The following is a 21,913-nucleotide window of genomic DNA, read 5'->3' as shown; positions in this document are numbered from 1 at the left end:
CTAAGGAACAATATTGAATGAATTATATTGTTAAATCATATGCATGTACAAATATGTAACAACAAATCCCACTATTATGTATAATTATGCACCAATAACAAATATGAAAAAAAGAAAAACAAAATACAACACATAGGAAAATTTTTTTAAAAAATAAACCAACGGTGTAGATAAAGTTAACAACAACAAAAAATACCATAAAAATCTAAAAGTCCTGTTTTTTTAGGCTAGAGAAAGGAAAATGTAGATTCACACAAATACTTTTATTTATAATAGTCAAAATATTTGGGAATAAATGAAATATCATTCAAGCAGATTGTGGGACTAGAGGTGTAGATGAATGGTAGGGCTATTCCTAAGTATGTGGGAGGCCATGATTTTGATCCCCGGCACTGGAAAAAAATAACTGTTCTTTCAAACAGTGGAATGCTCAGGTCAATTAAAGGAATGAATTACTGGTAAGCAGAGCAAACTGAATTAATCTCAAAAGAATTATACTGCATGAAGTATGGAGTTCTTCAAAAAACTTTGAATGAGCCCACCATTTGACCCAGCTATTCCACTCCTCAGTTTATACTCAAAAGACTTAAAATCAGCATACTACAGTGACACAGCCATATCAATGTTTATAGCAACTCATTTCACAATAGCTAGATTGTGGAACCAACCTTGATGCCTTTCAGTAGATGAATGGATAAAGAAACTGTGGTATATATACACAATGGAATGTTACTCAGCCATAAAGAAGAATAAAATTATGGCATTTGCAGGTCAATGGATGGAGTTGGAGAATATCATGCTAAGTGAAATAAACCAATCCCAAAGACTGAATTTTTTTTGATATGTGAATGCTGATATATAATGACCGGGGAGTGTAAGGGAAGAATGTCAGAACATTGGATTGTGTAGAGGAAAATGAGAGGGAAGGGGTTGGGGAGGAAAGGAAAGATGGTGGATTGAGACAAACATCATTATCCCATGTACATGTATGATTACATGAATGGTGTGACTCTACATTGTGTTCAACCAGAGAAATGAAAAGTTGTCCTCCATTTGAGTACAATGAATCAAAATGCATTCTGCATTCTATTTATAACTAAATAGAACAAACAACAAAAATAAATAATCTAAGAACATAAAAGTTCTCAATATTCCCCCCCACAAGAATAAAGATAGAAAAGAAAGAAAAAGGAACAAAGAAGAACTGAACCAAGTAGAAAGCAACTAGCATGATAATAGGTTTAAATCCAGTAATATCAATAACTACGTAAAATGTGAATGATCTAAACCCCACCACATAAAAAACAGAAATTGTCAGAGGGCACAAGTCACGTGGTATATGCAAGACAACCTCTTTAAATATGAAGGTTAGGGCTGGGAATATAGCTTAGAGTAGATTGCTTGCCTCACATGCACAAGGCCCTGGGTTCAATCCCCAGTACCACCATCAAAAAAAAAAAAAAAAAAGAGAGAGAGCTGAAATAGATAAAATTAAATCAGATGATGCAGACTTCAGACCTTCCTTGATAAAGAGAAGCATTTACATAATGATAAAGGGATCAGTTCAAGAAGAAAATAATAGAAGCTGTGGCACATACTTGTAATCTCAGTGACTAGGGAGGCTGAGATAGGAAGATCACAAATTCAACATCAGCCTGGGAAACTTAGTGAGACTCTGTCTCAAAATCACAAATAAAAAGGACTGGGGATATATCTCAGTGGTGGAGCATCCAGGGTTCAATCCTAGGGCCACAAAAGAAAGAAAAGAATAAAGATTGGAATGAAATATAGATCAGATTTGGAAGGAAGGAAGATAATTTAGATGAGAGTTGTAAGGAAGGAAGAAAATATAGATCATAGAAGGTCAAGGAAGGAAATACAGATGTGTCCTCAGAATGTTTATTTAATAGCAGATTGACATTTTATAAAGCAGAATTTATAGAACTGAAATGAGAAATCAGGAAGTCCAGAGTTATAGGTAAAGATATGAAAATGCCTCCCACAGCCAGGCACAGTGTTGTTTGCCTATAGTCCCGGGTACTCAGAAGTCTGAGGCAGGAGGATGGCTTAAACCCAGGAGTTTAAGACTAACTGCATTTAAAAAAAAAAAAATCCACAATAATTGATAAAACAATAGCAATGTGTTCAAATAGAACACTATCAATGAATGTAACATTTATAGACCTCTGTATCCAACAACAGCTGAACTCATATTCTTTTCAAGTATACAAGGAACACTGACCAACAAATGTTAGAGGAATGAAGTCATACAGAGTATGTTCTTTATCCATATGAAATTGAATAAGAAATCATTAACAAAGATATCTGGAAAATCCAAGTGTTTGAAAATTAGCACATCTCTAAATATGTTAAAAAAGAAATGAAAGGGTCCTTAGAAAATATATTCAGTAAATAAAAATGTAGAGAAATGTGGAAACAACAAAAGAAGTAGAGGAACACTTATTACATTAAAAGCTCATATTAAAAGTAGAAAACAAAACTAAGAAAACTTTCAACCTAAGAAACCAGAAAAAGAACTTAAAAAAAAAAAAAAAGATGTGTTCTTAACCATGGGGAAAAATTAGAGCAAAAATGAATGAACTAGAAAAGGAAAAATAATAGGAAACTAATGAAACTAAAAACTGTTATTTTGAGAAGATAAGATTTATAAACCTCAAAATAAAAATAGAGAAGGAACTAATTTACTTATCAGGAATAAAATACAATAAAAATAATATTACTGCAGACAATATGGGCATTGAAAAAATAATAAGGGCGTATTATAAACAACTTTACATTAAGAAAGCCAACAAAATTTAGGTGAATAGATAGATTCTATAAATAGCTTACTCAAAAAGAATTAAAAAATCTGACTAGTCCTATGCCAACTAAAGAAATTTAATCTGTAACTTAAAATCACCCTTCATTGGAAATTCTAGGCCACAATGGTTTCACTGGCAAATTCCATCAAATATTTAATGTAAAAATCAAACAAATTCTAATCAAAACAGAAGAGAAAGAAAACAGAAAGACAGTATTACTCTGCTACCAAGACCAGACAGCTGTGTCATGACGAAACTATAGACCAATGTCTTTCATGACTGTGAAGAACCTTATATAATATTAGAAAATGAAATCCTGAATACTGTTCTCCTAAGATCAGGAACAATAAAACAGAGTCTGCTTTTATCACCTCTGTTTAACATTGTTTTGGAAGTCTTAGCCCTGCAATAAGGCTAGAAAAAAGAAAAAAAAAAATACAGATTGATAAGTAAATATGTAAAATTGTACATATTTACAGATAACACTGTTGTCTACATATAGGTTGAAAAAATTACTAGTCCTAATGAGCGAATTTATTAAGTCATAAGATTCATGTAAAATTAAGTTAACAAAATATATGCACTAAAAGCCATAAAATATTGTTTAGGGAAAGTAATGTAAACAAAAAATGACATGACAGATCATGTTCATGAATCAGATTTAATATTGTTAAGATGCAAGCTATATATCCAAGGCAATGCTAATTAGACTATATCTAAGGGGTTTTTGTTGCTTTTTTGGGGTAGGAATTGACAAGTTGAATGTAAAATGTATATGGCAACACAGAACTTAAGGTAGACAAAACAATTTTGAGCAAAGTTGAAGTTTTCTACTACATATTATATATATTTATATAAAGTCACAATAATTAAGACTTGTTATATTGACATAAAGATAGATATATAAATTAGTGAACTGAAAAAAGTTAAGAAACAGAACCTTGGCAGTCGCAGAGCGAGCTGATGGGTGAGCCAGGCCACCTACATCTCGGAGGTAGGCAGCGGGCAGCTATCCCATCAGCCAACAGGTCAAGGACAGAGGTCATAACGGAGCGATCCCGCCAGACCCCTGCACCTAGGTTCATGCCATCAGTGGTTGGTCGCAGTGGTGGAGCAAGTGGGCGGGCGAGCCAGGCCGCCTACATCTCAGAGGTAAGCAGTGGGCAGCTACCCCGCCCAGCCAGCAGGCCAAGGGCAGACTTCATAACTGAAAAACCCCACCCGACCACCATGCTGAGGTTTGTTGCCATCAGGGAGTTAGCCAGAGGCTTCTTTATAGGCTGGTGCAGGCATTTTGAATTACTCCTGAGGGCATGGTCATCATCATTGGAAAGGCAACTCCCTTCCTGAGACACCTACAGGATGCTAGAGGACCTTTGACAAGACCCAGGAGCCAAGAAGAGGAGGTATTGAGAGACTCGGAACCAAGTCAGAGCCACCAGGAAATATACCCTACCTGAAGGTCACCACCCCTAGAAGGCCAGCTTCCTAGTGGAGCACCGCATTATCAAGTTCCTCCAAGACTTCAGGCTACTGAAGGCTAAGAGATGAGTTATTGGAAATCTACAGAGACAATATATTTAGTCAGTAGAGGAAATCTGCAATATTCCAGAGTTTCACTATTAGAGGGGTAGATACCTGAACAATATGAGAAAACAAGGGAAGAAAATGTCCCAAACAAACCTAGATGGTATAGCAATAAAATCCAATGACAGCATTGCAGAAGAAATGTCAGAAAGGGAGTCAGAGTGCATAATCAAAACGATGAGGGAAGCAAACGAGGAGATGAAAGAGCAAATGTAGGCATTGAAGGATGAGATGAAAGGGCAAAAGCAGGCATTGAATGATTGCACCAGTTGACAGTTAAAAGAGCAAATACAGGAAGCAAAAGATCATTTCAATAAAGAGTTAGAGATATTGAAAAAAAAACAAACAGAAATCCTTGAAATGAAGGAAATAAAAAACCAAATTAAAAACTCCATAGAAAGCATAACCAATAGGATAGAACACCTGGAAGACAGAACCTCAGATATTGAAGACAAAATATTTAACCTTGAAAACAAATTACCATACAGAGAAGACGGTAAGAAATCATGAACAGAATCTATAAGAATTATGGGATATCATGAAAAGGCCAAATTTAAGAATTCTCGGGATTGAGGAAGGCGTAGAGAAACAAACCAAAGGAATGAACAATCTATTCAATGAAATAATATCAGAAAATTTCCCAAATCTGAAGAATGAAATGGAAAATCAAGTACAAGAGGCTTATAGGACTCCAAATATACAAAATTACAATAGACCCACACCAAGGCACATTATTATGAAAATACTTAACATACAAAATAAAGACAGAATTTTAAAGACTGCAAGACAAAAAAATCAAATTACATTCAGGGGAAAACCAATATGGATATCAGCAGATTTTTCAATCCAGACCCTAAAAGCTAGAAGAGCCTGGAACAACATTTTTCAAGCTCTGAAAGGAAATGGATGCCAACCAAGAATCTTTTGCCCAGCAAAACTTACCTTCAGATTTGATGACAAAATAAAATCCTTCCATGATAAACAAAAGCTAAAAGAATTTACAAAAAGAAAGCCGGCACCACAGAACATTCTCAGCAAAGTATTCCATGAGGAAGAGATGAAAAACAACGATGTAAATCAGCAACGGGAGGAACTACCCTAAAGGAACAACCAAATAAAGGAGAAATCAAGTCGTGTCAAAAAAAAAAAAAAAAAAAAAAAAAAAAAATGAACCAATGACTCGGAATACAAATCATATCTCAATAATAACCCTGAATGTTAATGGCCTGAACTCATCAATCAAAAGACATAGACTGGCAGATTGGATTAAAAAGAAAGATCCAACAATTTGCTGCCTTCAAGAGAGTCATCTCATAGAAAGAGATATCCACAGACAAAAGGTGAAAGGACGGGGGAAAATATACCTTGCACATGGACACAGCAAAAAAGCCAGAGTATTCATCCTCATATCAGATAAGGTGGACTTCGGCCAAAGTTAGCAGAAGGGATAAAGAAGGACATTTCATACTGCTTAAGGGAAGCATAAATCAGCAAGACATAACAATCATAAATATCTATGCCCCAAACAGTGGCTCATCCATGTATGTCAAACAAATCCTTCTCAATTGCAGGAATCAAATAGACCACAACACAATAATACTAGGTGATTTTAACACACCTGTCTCACCACTGGACAGATCCTCCAAACAAAAATTGAACAAAGAAACCATAGATCTCAAAAACACAATCAATAATTAGACTTAACGAACATTTATAGAATATACCATCCAACCAAGAGCGAATACACTTTCTTAGCAGCACATGGATCCTTCACTAAAATAGACCATGTATTATGCCACAAAGCTACTGTTAGCAAATACAAGAAGATAGAGATAATACCTTGTATTCTATCAGATCATAATGGATTGAAATTAGAAATAAATTACAGTAAAAAACAGAAACTACTCCAACACCTGGAGATTAAATAATACGCTTTTGTATGATGAATGGATAACAGAAGATATCAGGAAGGAAATTAAAAAATTCTTAGAGGTAAATGAGAACAAAGAAACAACATCAAAATCTCTGGGATACTATGAAAGCAGTTCTTAGAGGAAAATTTATTTCATGGAGTGCATTCAATAAAAGAAGAAAAAATCAACAAATAAATGATGTAACACTACCGCTCAAAGCCCTAGAAAAAGAAGAACAGAGCAACACCAAAAGAGTAGAAGACAGGAAATAGTTAAACTGAGAGCTGAAATCAACGAAATTGAAACAAAAGAAACAATCGAAAAAATTAACAAAATAAATAGTTGGTTCTTTGAAAAAATAAACAAAACTGATAAACCCTTAGCCACACTAACAAAGAGAAGAAGAGAGAAAACCCAAATCACTAAAATTCGGAACAAGGATATATCACGACAGACATGATTGAAATACAAAACATAATTAGAAGCTATTTTGACAATCTGTACTCCAACAAAATAGAAAATCTCGAGGACATCAACAGGTTTCTAGAGACATATGAATTACCTAAACTGAACCAAGAGGACATACACAATTTAAATAGATCAATTTCAAGTAATGAAACAGAAGTCATCAAAAGTCTACCAACAAAGAAAAGTCTGGGACCAGATGGGTTCTCAGCTGAGTTCTATAAAACCTTTAAAGAAGAGTTCATTCCAATGTTACTCAAAGTATTCCATGAAATAGAAGAGGAGGGAACCCTCCCAAACTCATTCTATGAAGCCAATATCACCATGATACCTAAACCAGACAGAGACACATCATGGAAAGACAATTTCAGACTAATATCCTTAATGAACACTGATACAAAAATTCTCAACAAAATCTTAGCAAATCACATACAAAAGTATATTAAAAAGATAGTGCACCACGATCAAGTGGGTTTTATCCCAGGGATGCAAGGTTGGTTCAACATACGGAAATCAATAAATGTAATTCACCATATCAACAGACTTAAAGTCCAGAATCACATGGATATTTTGATAGATGCAGAAAAAGCATTTGATAAAATACAGCATCCTTCATGCTCAAAACACTAGAAAAAATAGGGATAGTGGGAACATTCCTCAACATTGTAAAGGCCATCTACGCTAAGCCCATGGCCAGTAGAATTCTAAATAGTGAAAAACTGAAAGCATTCCCCCTAAAAACTGGAACAAGGCAGGGATGCCCTCTTTCACCACTTCTATTCAACATTGTCCTCGAAACTCTAGCCAGCGAAATTAGACAGACCAAGGAAATTAAAGGGATACAAATAGGAAAAGAAGAACTCAAAGAATCCCTATTTGCTGATGACATGATTATGTATTTAGAGGAACCAGAAAATTCCACCAGAAAACTTTTAGAACTCATAAGTGAATTCAGTAAAGTAGCAGGATAGAAGATCAATGCTCATAAATCCAATGCATTTTTATACATAAGTGATGAATCTTCAGAAAGAGAAGTTAGGAAAACTACCCCATTCATAATAGCTTCGGGAAAAAAAAAAAAAAAAAAAAAAAACCTTAGGAATCAATCTAACAAAAGAGGTGAAAGACCTCTACAATGAGAACTACAGAACACTAAAGAAAGAAATTAAAGAAAATCTTAGAAGATGGAAAGATCTCCCATGTTCTTGGATAGGCAGAATTAATATTGTCAAAAGGGCTATACTACCAAAAGTGCTATACAGACTCAATGCAATTTCAATTAACATCCCAATGATGTACCTCACAGAAATAGAGAAGCAATCATGAAAATCATCTGGAAGAATAAGATACCCAGAATAGCTAAAGCAATCCTTAGCAGGAAGAGTGAAGCAGGGGGTATCACAATACCAGACCTTCAACTATACTACAAAGCAATAGTAACAAAAACGGCATGTTATTGGTACCAAAATAGACAGGTAGGTCAATGGTACAGAATAGAGGACATGGACACAAACCCAAATAAATACAATTTTCTCATACTAGACAAAGGTGCCAAAAATATGCAATGGAGAAAAGATAGCCTCTTCAACAAGTGGTGCTGGGAAAATTGGAAATCCATATGCAACAGAATGAAATTAAACCCCTATCTCTCACCCTGCACAAAACTCAACTCACAGTGGATCAAGGACCTTGAAATCAGATCAGAGATCCTGCATCTTATAGAAGAAAAGTCGGTCCAAATCTTCACCTTGTTGGCTTAGGACCAGACTTCCTTAACAGGACTCCCATAGCACAAGAAATAAAAGCAAGAATCAATAACTGGGGTAGATTCAAACTAAAAAGCTTTCTCTCAGCAAAGGAAACTATCAGCAATGTGAAGAGAGAGCCTACAGAGTGGGAGAAAATCTTTGCCACACATACTTCAGATAGAGCACTAAACTCCAGAATCTACAAAGAACTCAAAAAACTTTACACCAAGAATACAAATAACCCAATCAACAAATGGGCTAAGGATATGAACAGACACTTCACAACAGATCTGCAAACAATTAAGAAACATGAAAATATATTCAACATCTTTAGTAATTAAAGAAATGCAAATCAAAACTACCCTAAGATTCCGTCTCACTCCATTTAGAATGGCGATTATCAAGAATACAAGCAACAATAGGTGTTGGAGAGGATGTGGGGAAAAAGGTACACTCATACATTGCTGGTGGGGCTGCAAATTAGTGCAGCCACTCTGGAAAGCAGTGTGGAGATTCCCTAGAAAACTTGGAATGGAACCACCATTTGACCCAGCTATCCCACTCCTTGGCCAATACCCAAAGGACTTACAATCAGCATACTACAGAGATACATCCACGACAATGTTCATAACTGCTCAATTCACAATAGCCAGATTGTAGATCCAACCTAGATGCCCCTCAGTTGATGAATGGATAAAGAAATTGTGGTTTCTTTATATACCATGGAATATTTCTCAGTCATAAAGAATAATAAAATTATGGCATTTGCAGGCAGTGGATGCAGTTGGAGAATATCATGCTAAGTGAGATAAGCCAATCTCAAAAAACCAAAGGACAAATGATCTTACTGATAAGTGGATGATGACGCTTATGCGGGAAAAGGGGGTAAGAATGGAAGAAGGAGGGACTCTATAGAGAGATAAGACAGGTAGGAGGGGTAAGGGGGAGAAAACAATAACAGAATGAATCAAAACTATTACCCTAGGTAAATGTATGATTACACAAATGGTATGCCTCTACTTCATGTACAAACAGAGAAACAAGATGTATCCCATTTGTTCAATAAAAATGAATTAAAAAAAAAAAGTATAGAACCTCACACGGTTTTCCAGTTGCTCTTTTAACAAGACAAGATAAGGCAATGGGGAAATGATAATCTTTCTAACAATTGGTGTTAGGATGCTTGGATATCCATAAGGGAAGAAGGGAGTCTTAACTATTTCCCAGCATACATAAAAATTAACTTGAAGTCAGTCATAAACTTCGAATACAAAAGTGAAAATTTTAAGATACTTAGTAGTATACATACATAAAAACATTCCTATCCTTTAGGTAGGGCAATTTGTTAGATAGGATAGAAATGTAAAAACTGCAAAGGAAGGAAATGGAATTCTAACATTAAAACTTAATGATTAAAGAAAAAGACCAGAAAATGCAAGACATAGATTGGAAGAAAATACATTCCCCCTGCTTCATTTTCCCATATGATATTTTGGTTTAAGCTTAAATTTTGGTTTGATCAATGTTCATTGTTCACTGTATAATGACTGTTTAACATTTCACAGTTGAGCTATAATTACATTTCTTTTCTTTGACAAGTATTGTTTTTCCTTCAGTTAATAACTATCTTTTTCCCCATTTTTCTCTTGATTTTTTTCTTGCTTACTTTACTTTCTTTGTATTTAATACTGTGTACAGAATGTTTCCTTAAAGGGAAAGAGAGAAACTTGTTCATTATTTTTTGTCTATGTGGTAAGAAACCCTGTTTAGAAGTCCGAAGTACTTGTTGATAGTCAACAGAAACTTGGCATCTAATTCCTGGGATCCTTGAAGAAAAAGGAAGGAGATGAAAAGTTAGTTGTCCTCAAATTGGGTCATGTTCTCAAAAATTAGTGGCAGCAGAAGGCCAAGCCCTGCCACTTAGTCCCCTTGAGTTTTTAGTCATTTTTTCATTCCTTCCATGCTAGAGTTTGTCTTTAACCATGTACCTAAATTGGATCTGTGTATTTCTGTCCCTGGGGTGCAGCCAGAAATAATTAGTTCCTGGCATTGCCAAATTGGAATTCTTAATATATCCTCCCCAGGTAATATCAAAACCCAATATTTAGAGTAACCATAAATACAATTTATCTACATAATGGATTAGATAAGCTTTTCAGGAGGCAACTGTAATTATTAGCTATGTTTAATATTGTTCTTATAAGAAAATGTGTTTCTGAGTTCTCCCAAACCACTTTGTAAATTAACTTAAAATATCACAGAATATAATCTAGTTATTATTTTGTATGCATTCTAGTGTTGATTTATCTGATTTCCTAATAAATTCAATAGATTATTCAGTTCCTAATCTGTGTTAAGGTGCTAGGAAGACACACTGTCTTATCTCTCAAGGAATTTGCAACCTATTAGAAAACCAGTATAATAAATACTCGACTACAGTATATTTAGCGTTTCAAAAAAGGGATACTGTGGAAACACACAAGAGGAGTAAACAGGAAAGGTGCCCCAAGGAATGAGCAAGTAAAGTGTAGTCAGTCAAAAAGAGGGGAAGTGAAATGGAAAGGGCATAAGGCTAGTGCAATGTTTTGTGCTAACTCACAAAGATTACCCAGAAATTGCATATTTAGGGGACTACAAGTAGGTCAACATGACTGCAACATAGACTATTAGGGAGGAATTCTAACCGAATCTAGGCTGTAGATCACTGAGAGCCCACATCCTAAACGTCACAGTTCATAGTTTATAATTTATCCTAAGGGTTCTTAGCCCTCAGGTACAATGGAGTGGACTAACATGATCATATTTGTAGCTATGTAGAAAATGGATTGATTGGAAGGAACAAATATATAGAAAGAAAGAGAATTCATTTGAGGTTCATCACTGATAATCCAGGTTAACAGTGTCAGTGATCTAAACCACATCTTGACTATAAAGAAAAACTTCAAGCTATATTAAGATGGTACAGTCAATAAACATTAATGATTGACAGAGTGTAGAGGGAAGGGAAAAGATAGAAACTAGATTCTTGAAGGGTCACCTATGTTGATGTTTGTGCCATTTACTGATATTGTGGGGGAAAAAAATACAAGACACATTTTGTGCCCAGACCCCCATCAAGTATGATCTGCGCCAAACTTAGCAAGGCACATGCTGTTAGATAATAGAAGGGTTTTTTGTTCTCCACAGTATCAGTTTAGAAATACTTTTCTTTTCATTGAATCATTTGAACAATTCTGTTGAGGAATTTAAAGATAATTTAAAACCATCTAATGATGGTTTATCTAAATTTTGAAAAAGTTGATAGGAGTAAAGAAAAATAACTTAAAATAGTGAGTTTGAGGTTGGGACTGTAGCTCAGTGGTAGAGCACTTGCCTAATGTGCTAAGGTACTGGGTTTGATCCTCAACACCACATAAAAATAAATAAAGGACAATCTACAACTAAAAAATATTTTTAAAAAATAATGAGTTTTTGATACTGCCATTTTAAGGGCATATATGTAATTGATTATTGCTTACAGTAAAATGGATTACTTTTTATTTATGGTATTCAATTGAAAAAAGACTAAAACTCCATAATAAATGTATTAAATTAGTATGTAAAGTGTAAAATTTTATTCTTGGTAGATATTCTGAGAAAGCAAATACTTTATCCTTTTATGTATTGACTATTTTAACACTGTTCACTAATTGTGGTTAGAGAGCATTAGGACTAAAAAGGACCTCAGGGGGTCATTTCCTCTAATTTTGCTGCAGGCAAAGTTATGCCTAAAGACTTCCAGAAAAATGAATCTCCATTCATACTCATTTTCTAGATATCCAAAATAGAAAGTTTCTTTCTCTGCTATAACCTTTTTTCCTTATAACCTACAGTGTCTTCTTGGCAGACAGGAAGACAGTGCCAAGTGCTTCAAATTAGATCATATAGACATGATAAATTTTCCTATATACAGGGCTATATCATAAAATTATGGTATTGGCATGTCTTATCCATATGCCTTGCAAACATTTGTACTGTTCTACTTTTTGAAGTACTTGTTCTTAGGAAGATAAAAATATATTTTAAATATGTTTGTTATTATCTCCTTAGCGTTGTTGTTATATTATCAAGATCTCTTTTTTTACATACTGTTTTTGTTATCTTTTTTGCTGCTGTCACCAAAAGACCTGACAAGAACAACATAGAGTTGGCTCACAGTTTCAGAGGTATCAGTTCACTGATGGTCAACTCCATTTCTCAGGGCACTAGATGAGACAGAACATCATGGCAAAAGTGCATGGCAGAGGAAAGCAGCTCAAGTCATGGCACCAGGAAGCAGAGACAAAGAGAAATGATGAAATGTAAACCTTACAGGCATGTCTTTAGTGACCTACTTGTTCCAGCTACACCCTAGCTGCCTACAGTAATCGCCTAGTTAATTCATATTAATGAATTAATCCACTGATTAGGTCAAGTTTCTTATAATTAAGCCACTGATTAGGTTAAAACTCTTATGCAATCATTTCACCCCTGAAAACTCTTATGTTGTCTCACACCTAAGTTTTTGAGGATCACCTCATATCTAAACTACAATAAATACTTCTTAATGAAAAGAAATAAAATAATGATAAGCAGGAAATATTAGTGATAAATAACAAAAAATGAACTTAATGTTAACAGTGCAGAATCAATTAGTGAAGAATTTCAGATAATTAAAAGAATTATACTTTTCCTTCTCTTTCTTTAAATTACTTTGAATATTTGTTTAGAATACAGTGGATGCAAATTAACCGATTCTTCAGATTTAGGCTCAGCATATTATACAAGTAGGAGAAAACAGACATAAGTGGTATGTTTGGTTTAGCCAATTTTCAGTTTTTTGGGTGTACATTACAACTGCATCTCATTTTTTAAAGAAAATCATTTTGAGAGAAATGTCAGTTTTTATGAAAATGATTAAAACCAACCCATAATTTAAAATTTCCTGTCACTTTGGGGATGGTAGCATTCCTTAGTACCAAAAAAAAAATCTTTGCAGAAGGCAAATCGCTTTTAACATGTTCCCATTATGCACAAAATGTTTTTCCTCTTTAATTGCTTCAGCAACTTAACACAGGTGGAATCCTATTTATAAAATGAAGTGGAGTATAATGAGGACACTACAATATTCCCTGCTGCATGGGGCCTGGGCTGATGTAAGACTGAAGCACCCCTCTTCTTTTACCCATTCTGTGGTTTAGAAGTCTCCATGGCTCTGAACCAGGTCAACCTGCCTCCTTTTTGTTAGTAGGAGATGGTCAGCAATAATCAGTAAAGTTCAAAGAAGAAAATAATACGATTTTAGAGGAGGAAAGGGATAGTATGTTAGTCATATGGCAAGTGAAATGGAGGAATGTTTTATTAAAGATGGGAAAATACCCACTTGAGAAGGAAGAGAAGTTTTGATATTTTAAGGTGGCAGGAATTGTGTAGGTTTGGAATCAAAGGTAGAGGGGGATTTGCCTTAGAGAAGCCAAGCGGTAAATACCTCTCTTATTACAAAAGAAAAGGAAATTAGAATGAGTAAAAAGGAGGAAAAGAAACATAATTCTTAGATAATGATTATATTTACTCTGGGCAGTAGGGGGTTTGAGAACCAGGAGTCACAGGTTCTGATTTTGAAGCAAGTTGAGAAGGTTGAAATTGTTTTGTAGTTTACTGGAGAAATATGTTAATAATAAGAGCTAATATACTTATAATGTTTATTGTGTGCAAGCACTATTCCAAGAATATTTCATGCATGAACTTGTTAAATTCTCACCATAACCCTAAGAGGTGTAAGAACTTTTAGCTACCTTTGCAGGTATGGAAACTAAAGCACCGAGTTTAAGTGACTTGTGCACTCTCTCAGACTTTAAGTGTTGAAGCCAGGATTTGAATCCAGACAATCTGACTCAAGAATCCATTAGCCAAAATTACTTAGCCATAATTTCTCTAGGATAGCTGAATAAATTTAGTATTTGTTAATGATCATGGATTTGGGTGGCACCTATTTTCTTTCTTTTTTGTTGTTGTTGATGTTGTTGTTGTTGTTGTAGTAGTACTGGGAATTGAATCCAGGGCCTTGTGCATGCAAGGCTGGCACTCTACCATCTGAGCTATATCCCCAGCCCCACCTATTTTCTTATTAATGACTTTTCAGCGTGAAAAGATACAAAATTAAAAGGCTGGGGCTGGGGTTGTAGCTCAGTGGTAGAGTGTTGGCCTACCACATGTGAGGCACTGGGTTTAATCCTCAGCATCACATAAAAATAAATAAATAAAATAAAGGTATTGTGTCCATCTACAACTAAAAATATTTTTTAAAAAGTATATACGTCCTTTAAAAAAAGTCTAAACATTCTATGTATTAGATTTTTTTTTTTTTTTTTTTTTGGGTGCTGGGGATTGAACCCAGGGCCTTGTACTTGCAAGGCAAGCACTCTTACCGACTGAACTATCTCCCCAGCCCCTATGTATTATAATTTTGACAGCCAAATAAGTTTTATTCATGCTTATGGTTTAGTAGTAACAGTTGATTACCTTACTAATATGACTAATTGATGAAGCTTATAAAGAAATCAAAATTTTAACTGAATTAAGTACATGGACTATGTTGGCTTTGCTCCCATTTGTTTACAATAAAAATAAATTTTAAAAAAATTTTTGAGTAATTTCAATGGAGTTATGTCATTCATGTTCTCTGTGCTCTATCCTTGCTACATAGATAAGATCAATCCAATTCAGTGGAATGATTACTTTATTATAACCTGTTCCAAAAAGTTTTATTAAAAAATTTGGTATTCCAGGTTCTTTTATAAAATTGTGTTGGTTAAGATGTTATATTGGAGTTATTTGCTTCTCAGGATATGTGTCCCATCTGCTTGTCAGTGGGCTGATTGTAGAACTTAGTGTCAAAAGATTAAATGTATTAGGGATGTTAGTTTACTATTTACAGATATATTCATAAGGAACTAAAATGTGCTCTGGGATAAGAAAATAATAAATGTGGTAGTTTACCTGAACCATCTTTTGATCTAAAACTTGTTTTCTGTGAGAAAAATTTTACATGGGCTCTTTGAAAATGTCCAAAGTTCTTTTATTATTGCATGGAAACATTGTTCTTCCCCGAAGGCAGTGTTCTATCAGATTTGAAAACGTTGTTTTCAAGTTGCCAAAATAGTTCTAATTTGGGAACCATGAGCAAAGGGGAGGACATGTGGAAGATAAATTTCTAGCTTCCCTTTTGTGGTGGGCTGCAGAGGTCAAGCATGGGGAGGGTTATGTATAAGTAGTACCTATTCTTCTTTACTATGGCATTTCCTTTGATATTTGAAATATTTTAAAGGATAAAAGGCAAATCGCTATCAATACATAAATTTAATATGAAGCAGTATAAGGTGCTGGATAAATGAGTAAAAACAAGAGATGACAGGATATCCACTGAAAGAATTAACAAAATGTACATATTTGTGCATGCAGTATTATTTGGCATTAAAAAAGAAATTGAAGGACTGGGCTTCTGACTCAGTGGTAGAGCGCTTGCCTTGCATGTGTGAGGCCCTGGGTTCAATTCTCAGCACCACATATAACGAAATGAATAAAAAATAAAAGTCCATTAACAACCAAAAAAAATATTTTTAAATAATTAATTAAGGGGGTGAAGATATAGCTCAGTTGATAGAGTGCTTGCCTTATGTGTACGGGATCCTGGGTTCAATCCCCAGCACCACAAAAAGGAAGGAAGGAAAGGAAGGAAAGGAAAGGAAAGGAAGGGAGGGAGGAAGGAGGGAGGGAGGGAGGGAGGGAGGGAGGGAAGGAAGGAAGGAAGGAAAGAAAGGGAGGGAGGGAGAAAGGAAAATGCATGCTACAACATGGATTGAAAACATAAAGCCAGTCACACAAAAACACACATTGGATGACTTTTTTTTAAATTTTTTTCATACTGTATGAGGGATAATAATTTCTGTCTCTTTCTACTGTCCTTACGTGGATTTGTCTCTGTGTCTTCTATTTTGTACCATTGGTCTGTCTACCTATTTTGGTGCCAATACCATGCCATTTTTGTTACTGTGGTTCTGTAGTATAGTTTAAGGTCTGGAATTGTGATGCCTCCTGCTTCAATTTTTTTATTAAGGATTGCTTTGATTATTCTGGGTCTCTTATTTTTCCAAATGAATTTCGTGATTGTGTTTTCTATTTCTATGAAGAATGTCATTGGGATTTTAATAGGATTGAATCCGTATAACACTTTTGGTAGTATGGCCATTTTGACTATATTAATCCTGCCTATCCAAGAGCATGGGAGATCTTTCCATCTTCTAAGGTCTTCTTCAGTTTTTTTCTTTAGTATTCTGTAATTTTCATTGTAGATGTCTTTCACCTCTTTTGTTAAATTGAGTCCCAAGTATTCTTTATTCTTGAGGGTGTTGTGAATGGGGTAGCCTCCCTAATTTCTCTTTCAGTGGATTCATCACTTGTGACTAAAAATGCATTAGATTTATGAGTGTTGCTTTTATAACCTGCTACTTTGCTGAATTTGAGTTCCAGAAGTTTTCTAGCAGAATTTTTTGAATCTTCTAAATATAGAATCATGTTGTCAGCAAATAGTAATAGTTTGAGTTCTTCTTTTCCTATTCATATCCCTTTAATTTCTTTCATCTAATTGCTCTGGCTAGAGTTTCAAGTACTATGTTGAGTAATAGTGGTGAAAGAGGGTATCCTTGTCTTGTTCCAGTTTTTAGAGGGAATGCTTTCAGTTTTTCTCCATTTAGAATGATGTTGGTCATGGGCTTAGTATAGATAGTTTTTACATTGTTGAGGTATGTTCTTACCACCCCTGGTTTTTTCTAATGTTTTGAACTTGAGGAGATGCTGTATTTTTTCAAATGCTTTTTTTTTGCATCTATTAAGATAATCAAATGATTCTTGTCTTTAAGTCTATTGATGTGATGTATTACATTTATTGATTTCCATATGTTGAACCAACCATGCATTCCAGGTATGAACCCCACTTGATTGTGCTGCACTATCTTTTAAATATGTTTTTGTATGTGATTTGCCAGAATTTTATTGATAATTTTTGTGTGTATGTTCATCAGGGATATTGGCCTGAAGTTTCCTTTCCTTGATGTGTCTTTGTCTGATTTTGATATCCGGGTGATACTAGCCTTATAGAATAACTTTGGAAGGGTTCCCTCCTTTTCTCTTTCATGCAATAATTTGAGGAATATTGGTGTTAATTCTTCTTTGAAGGTCTTGTAGAACTTGGCTGAGAATCCATCTTGTCCTGGGCTTTTCTTGTTTGGTAGGCTTTTGATGATGTCTTCTATTTCATTGCTTGAAATTGGTCTGTTTAAATTGTGTAAGTCCTCCTGATTCAGTTTGGGTAGATCATTTGTCTAGATATTTGTCCATGTCTTCAAGTTTTTCTATTTTATTTGAATGCAAATTTTTAAAATAGTCTAATTATCTTCTGTATTTCAGTAGTATCCATCTTCATATTTTCTTTTCATCATGACTTTTAGTAATTTGAGTTTTCTCTTTTTCTCTTTGTTAGTGTGGCTAAGGGTTTATCAATTTTATTTCTATTTTCAAAGAACCAACCAAGATAGATGTGCTAAAGTCACCCAGTATTATTGTGTTGTAGTCTATTTTATTCTTGAAATGGAGAAAGGTTTGTTCAATGTTTGTAGATGCTCCATTTTGGGGGACATACATATTTATCATTGTTCTGTCTTGCTGGTGTATGATTCCCTTAATTAACATGAAATGTCCTTCTTTATCCCTTCTGATAAAATTTGGTTTGAGGCCACTTTGTCTGATATGAGGATGGAAACCCCTGCTTGTTTACACAGTCCATGTGAGTATATGTTTTCTCCCAACCTTTCACCTTTAGTCTATAGATGTCTTTTCTTAGGAGCTGAGTCTCTTGAAGACAGCACATTGTTGGGTCTGAGTTTTAATCCAATCTGCCATTCTATGTCTTTAATTGATGAGTTTAGGCCATTAACATTCACAGTTATTATTGAAATATGATTTGTATTCCTGGTAATTTTGGCTTATTTTTGGTTTTTAATTTGACTTAATTTCTCCTTTGATTGACTTTTTTTTTTTCAAGGACAATTCATTTTTAATCAAAAATGAAAAGGTTTCTGGACAATGTTAAATTCCACTCACCATAATGCTGTAGTTTTACATTAAATATAATTATTATCCATACGTATGCAAAAATATAAAGTTCTATTTCATACAACAAAACCCTTTACAGAAACCATTTTAAAATTCAGTAGAACTTCTCAACATTAACATGTGAGGTTTAAATCCTTCTAAAGCTTCCTTTAAAGGTTTTAAAACAAAACACTAAACCTAAAAAGCACTGTCCTTCTCTTAGTTCCCAAATTAAATCTAAATAGAACAAAACAAAAATTGATACCTTAGTCACATATTACTTAAATATTAACATTGTTCAGGCATGTCTAAAATCCTCCATTGTATGGAAACAGAACTTACATATCCACAGTACAGTACTAAACAGATGGAGTATTTAGAAAAAGATTTTGTGGTCACATGGCATGGTAAATGTTTAATTTCAATATGTTTTGAAATAAATTTCAAGTTTTTGTTTTGTTTTTCTTCTAAAAGACCAAAATTATAAACTACATTAGATAATTTTGAATGTGGTAAGACTTAGAAGTGTAAAATACAACATTAGTGTTTTATCACAAAAGTAAAGCTGGTAAGAAATTATAAAAGGACCCAATAGTCTACTCAGACACACTCAAGATTAAAGCTCGTCATGATAGAAATAGTCATCATGGAGCTGTCTGCCATCATCTGTCGCTTCACTGGTAGGAAACAAGTCCTGGTTTTCCAGAATATCTACTTTAGAGAGCTTGTTATCACCATTCAAATCCATTTCATCAATTAGATGAAGAGCCTCCTCTTGTGCAATGCCCTGATTATTGGGTACTACCCAAGATAACAGCTCTTGGGGATCAAGCCTGCCATCATTATCTTTGTCATAATCATTCACGAATCTGTCTGTCTCAACAAGTATCCATTCTGGATCTTCATTTGCAGTTGGATCCCGCCTGTAATCACCAAGAAATTCTTCTAAACTAACATATCCATCACTTTTTGTCGTGTTCTTCTAAAGCTTCTTCAGTGACGAATTATGTCATATAATCAACTTCCTCAGGATGTTCAAAAGCAATAAATTCTTCAGGACTCAAACCAGGACCTGAATCCTGGTTAGCTGTTTCAAATCGCTTCTTGTCCTTTAAATGAAGCTGCCTAAATGACTCCTCTTCTGCATCATCCAGACCAGTGATCTCATCAAAGTCAATCACATGGTTATATATCTGAATGTTATATTCATCCCATGTCACAGTACCATCATTGTTTTTATCATATTCAACAAACTGTTGTTTTGCTTCTTACATAGCATAATGCTTAAAAGACATCTGAATCCACTGAGTGAGTTCACTTTCGGTGAGAGTCAATTTCTGAGTCAGAGTCAATTTTCTCTATGATCGACTGCAGTCTTTTCTGCTGCTCTTCGTGGCCAAGTTTAACATACTCATCGACGTCTTCCTTTGAGGGGAAGCGATACACAGGAGGACCAAGATTTACTGGACACCCAGCAGTGCCTTGCGGTCCTAGTAGTTGCAGTGCTCTCCCTGTAGGTAGCGCAGCTCCTCTGCCTTGCCGGCAGCGGCCACCAAGGCACACAGCATCAGTAGTACCAGCGCCACGGGCCTTGGGCACAGCCGCATCACTCCAGCCTGCCGAGGACACCAAGAGACCGGAGGAGGAAGGCAGGCAGGCTTGATTGACTTCTTTTAATGTTGTTCCTCTCTTTGCTGTTTTTTTTTTTTTTTTTTTTTTTCCCATTTCTTCCTCATGGAATATTTTGCAAAGAATGTTCTGTAGTGCTGGCTTTCTAATTGTAAATTTTTTTAACTTTTGTTTATCATGGAAGGTTTTTATTTCATCTTCATATCTGAAGCTTAATTTTTCTGGATATCAAATTCTCGGTTGGCATCCATTTTCTTTCAGAACTTGCTATATGTTATTCCAAGATCTCCTGGCATTGAGGGTGTGGGTTGAGAAATCAGCTGCGATCCCAATTGGTTTCCCCCATATGTAATTTGATTTTTTTCTCTTGCAGCCTTTATAATTCTATCCTTATTCTATATGTTAGTCATTCTCATTATAATGTGCCTTGGTGTGGGTCTACTGTAATTTTGTACATTTGGAATCCTGAAAGCCATTCATACTTGATTTTCCATTTCATTCTTTATATTTGGGGAGTTTTCTGATATTACATCATTGAAAAGATTGTGCATTCTTTTGGTTTGTACCTCCATGCCTTCATCTATTCCAATACATTTTACATTTGGTCTTTTCATGTTATCCCGTGTTTCTTGAAAGTTCTGTTGATGGTTTCTTACCTTCTTCTCTGAGCAGTCGACATTATTTTCAAGAGTTTATGTATATTTTGTCTTCATTGTCTGAGGTTCTGTCTTCCAAGTGGTCTAGTCTGTTGGTGATACTTTCCATTGAATTTTTAATTTTGTTTATTATTTCCTTCATTTTGAGGATTGCTTTTTATAATCTCTGCTTCATTATTGAAGTGATCTTTCACTTCCTGTATTTTCTCTCCAGTATCATCCTTTGTTTTGAACATCAATCTAACTATGTATTTTCTAAACTTTTTTTTAAATTTATTTTTATTGTAAACAAATGGGATACATGTTGTTTCTGTTTGTACACGGAGTAACAGCATACCCTTTACATATTCATACATTTACATAGAGTAATGATGGTTGATTCATTCCGTTATTTTTTTCCTTCCCCCCCACCTCTCCCACCTCTCTTTTCCCTCTATACAGTCCCTCCTTCCTCCATTCTTGCCCCCCTCCCACCCCCCATTATGTGTCATCATCCAATATCAGTGAGATCATTTGCCTTTTGGATTTTTGAGATTGGCTTATCTCACTTAACATGATATTCTCCAGTTTCATCCATTTGCCTGCAAATGCCATAATTTTATTATTCTTTATAGCTGAGTAGTATTCCATTGTGTGTGTGTGTTTCTTTATCCATTCATCAATTGAGGGGCATCTAGGTTGCTTCCACAGTCTGGCTATGGTGAATTGAGCAGCTATGAACATTGATGTGGCTGTATCTCTGTAGTATGCTGATTTTAAGTCCTTTGGGTATAGGCCAAGGAGTGGGATAGCTGGGTCAAATGGTGTTTCCATTCCAAGCTTTCTGAGGAATCTCCACACTGCTTTCCAGAGTGGCTGCACTAATTTGCAGCCCCACCAGCAATGTATGAGTGTACCTTTTTCCCCACATCCTCTCCAACACCTAT

The 21,913-nt window shown here is 35.0% G+C and overlaps 1 protein-coding gene and 1 pseudogene across 3 annotated transcripts in view; one reads left to right on the top strand and one right to left on the bottom strand.

Annotated features, from left to right (window-relative positions):
• Zranb3 (zinc finger RANBP2-type containing 3) overlaps window positions 1-21,913 on the top strand; it is a 303,506-nt gene that overhangs the window by 180,712 nt on the left and 100,881 nt on the right. The gene's annotated exons all lie outside the window — the stretch shown is intronic.
• Window positions 19,319-20,309, bottom strand: LOC124981042 (reticulocalbin-2-like; annotated as a pseudogene).

The sequence above is a fragment of the Sciurus carolinensis genome, chromosome 3 (genome assembly GCF_902686445.1).
Source record: "Sciurus carolinensis chromosome 3, mSciCar1.2, whole genome shotgun sequence".
Lineage (NCBI taxonomy): Eukaryota > Metazoa > Chordata > Mammalia > Rodentia > Sciuridae > Sciurus > Sciurus carolinensis.
The sequence above is the reverse complement of the archived record's forward strand: the minus strand, read 5'-3'. Positions and strand labels throughout refer to the sequence as shown.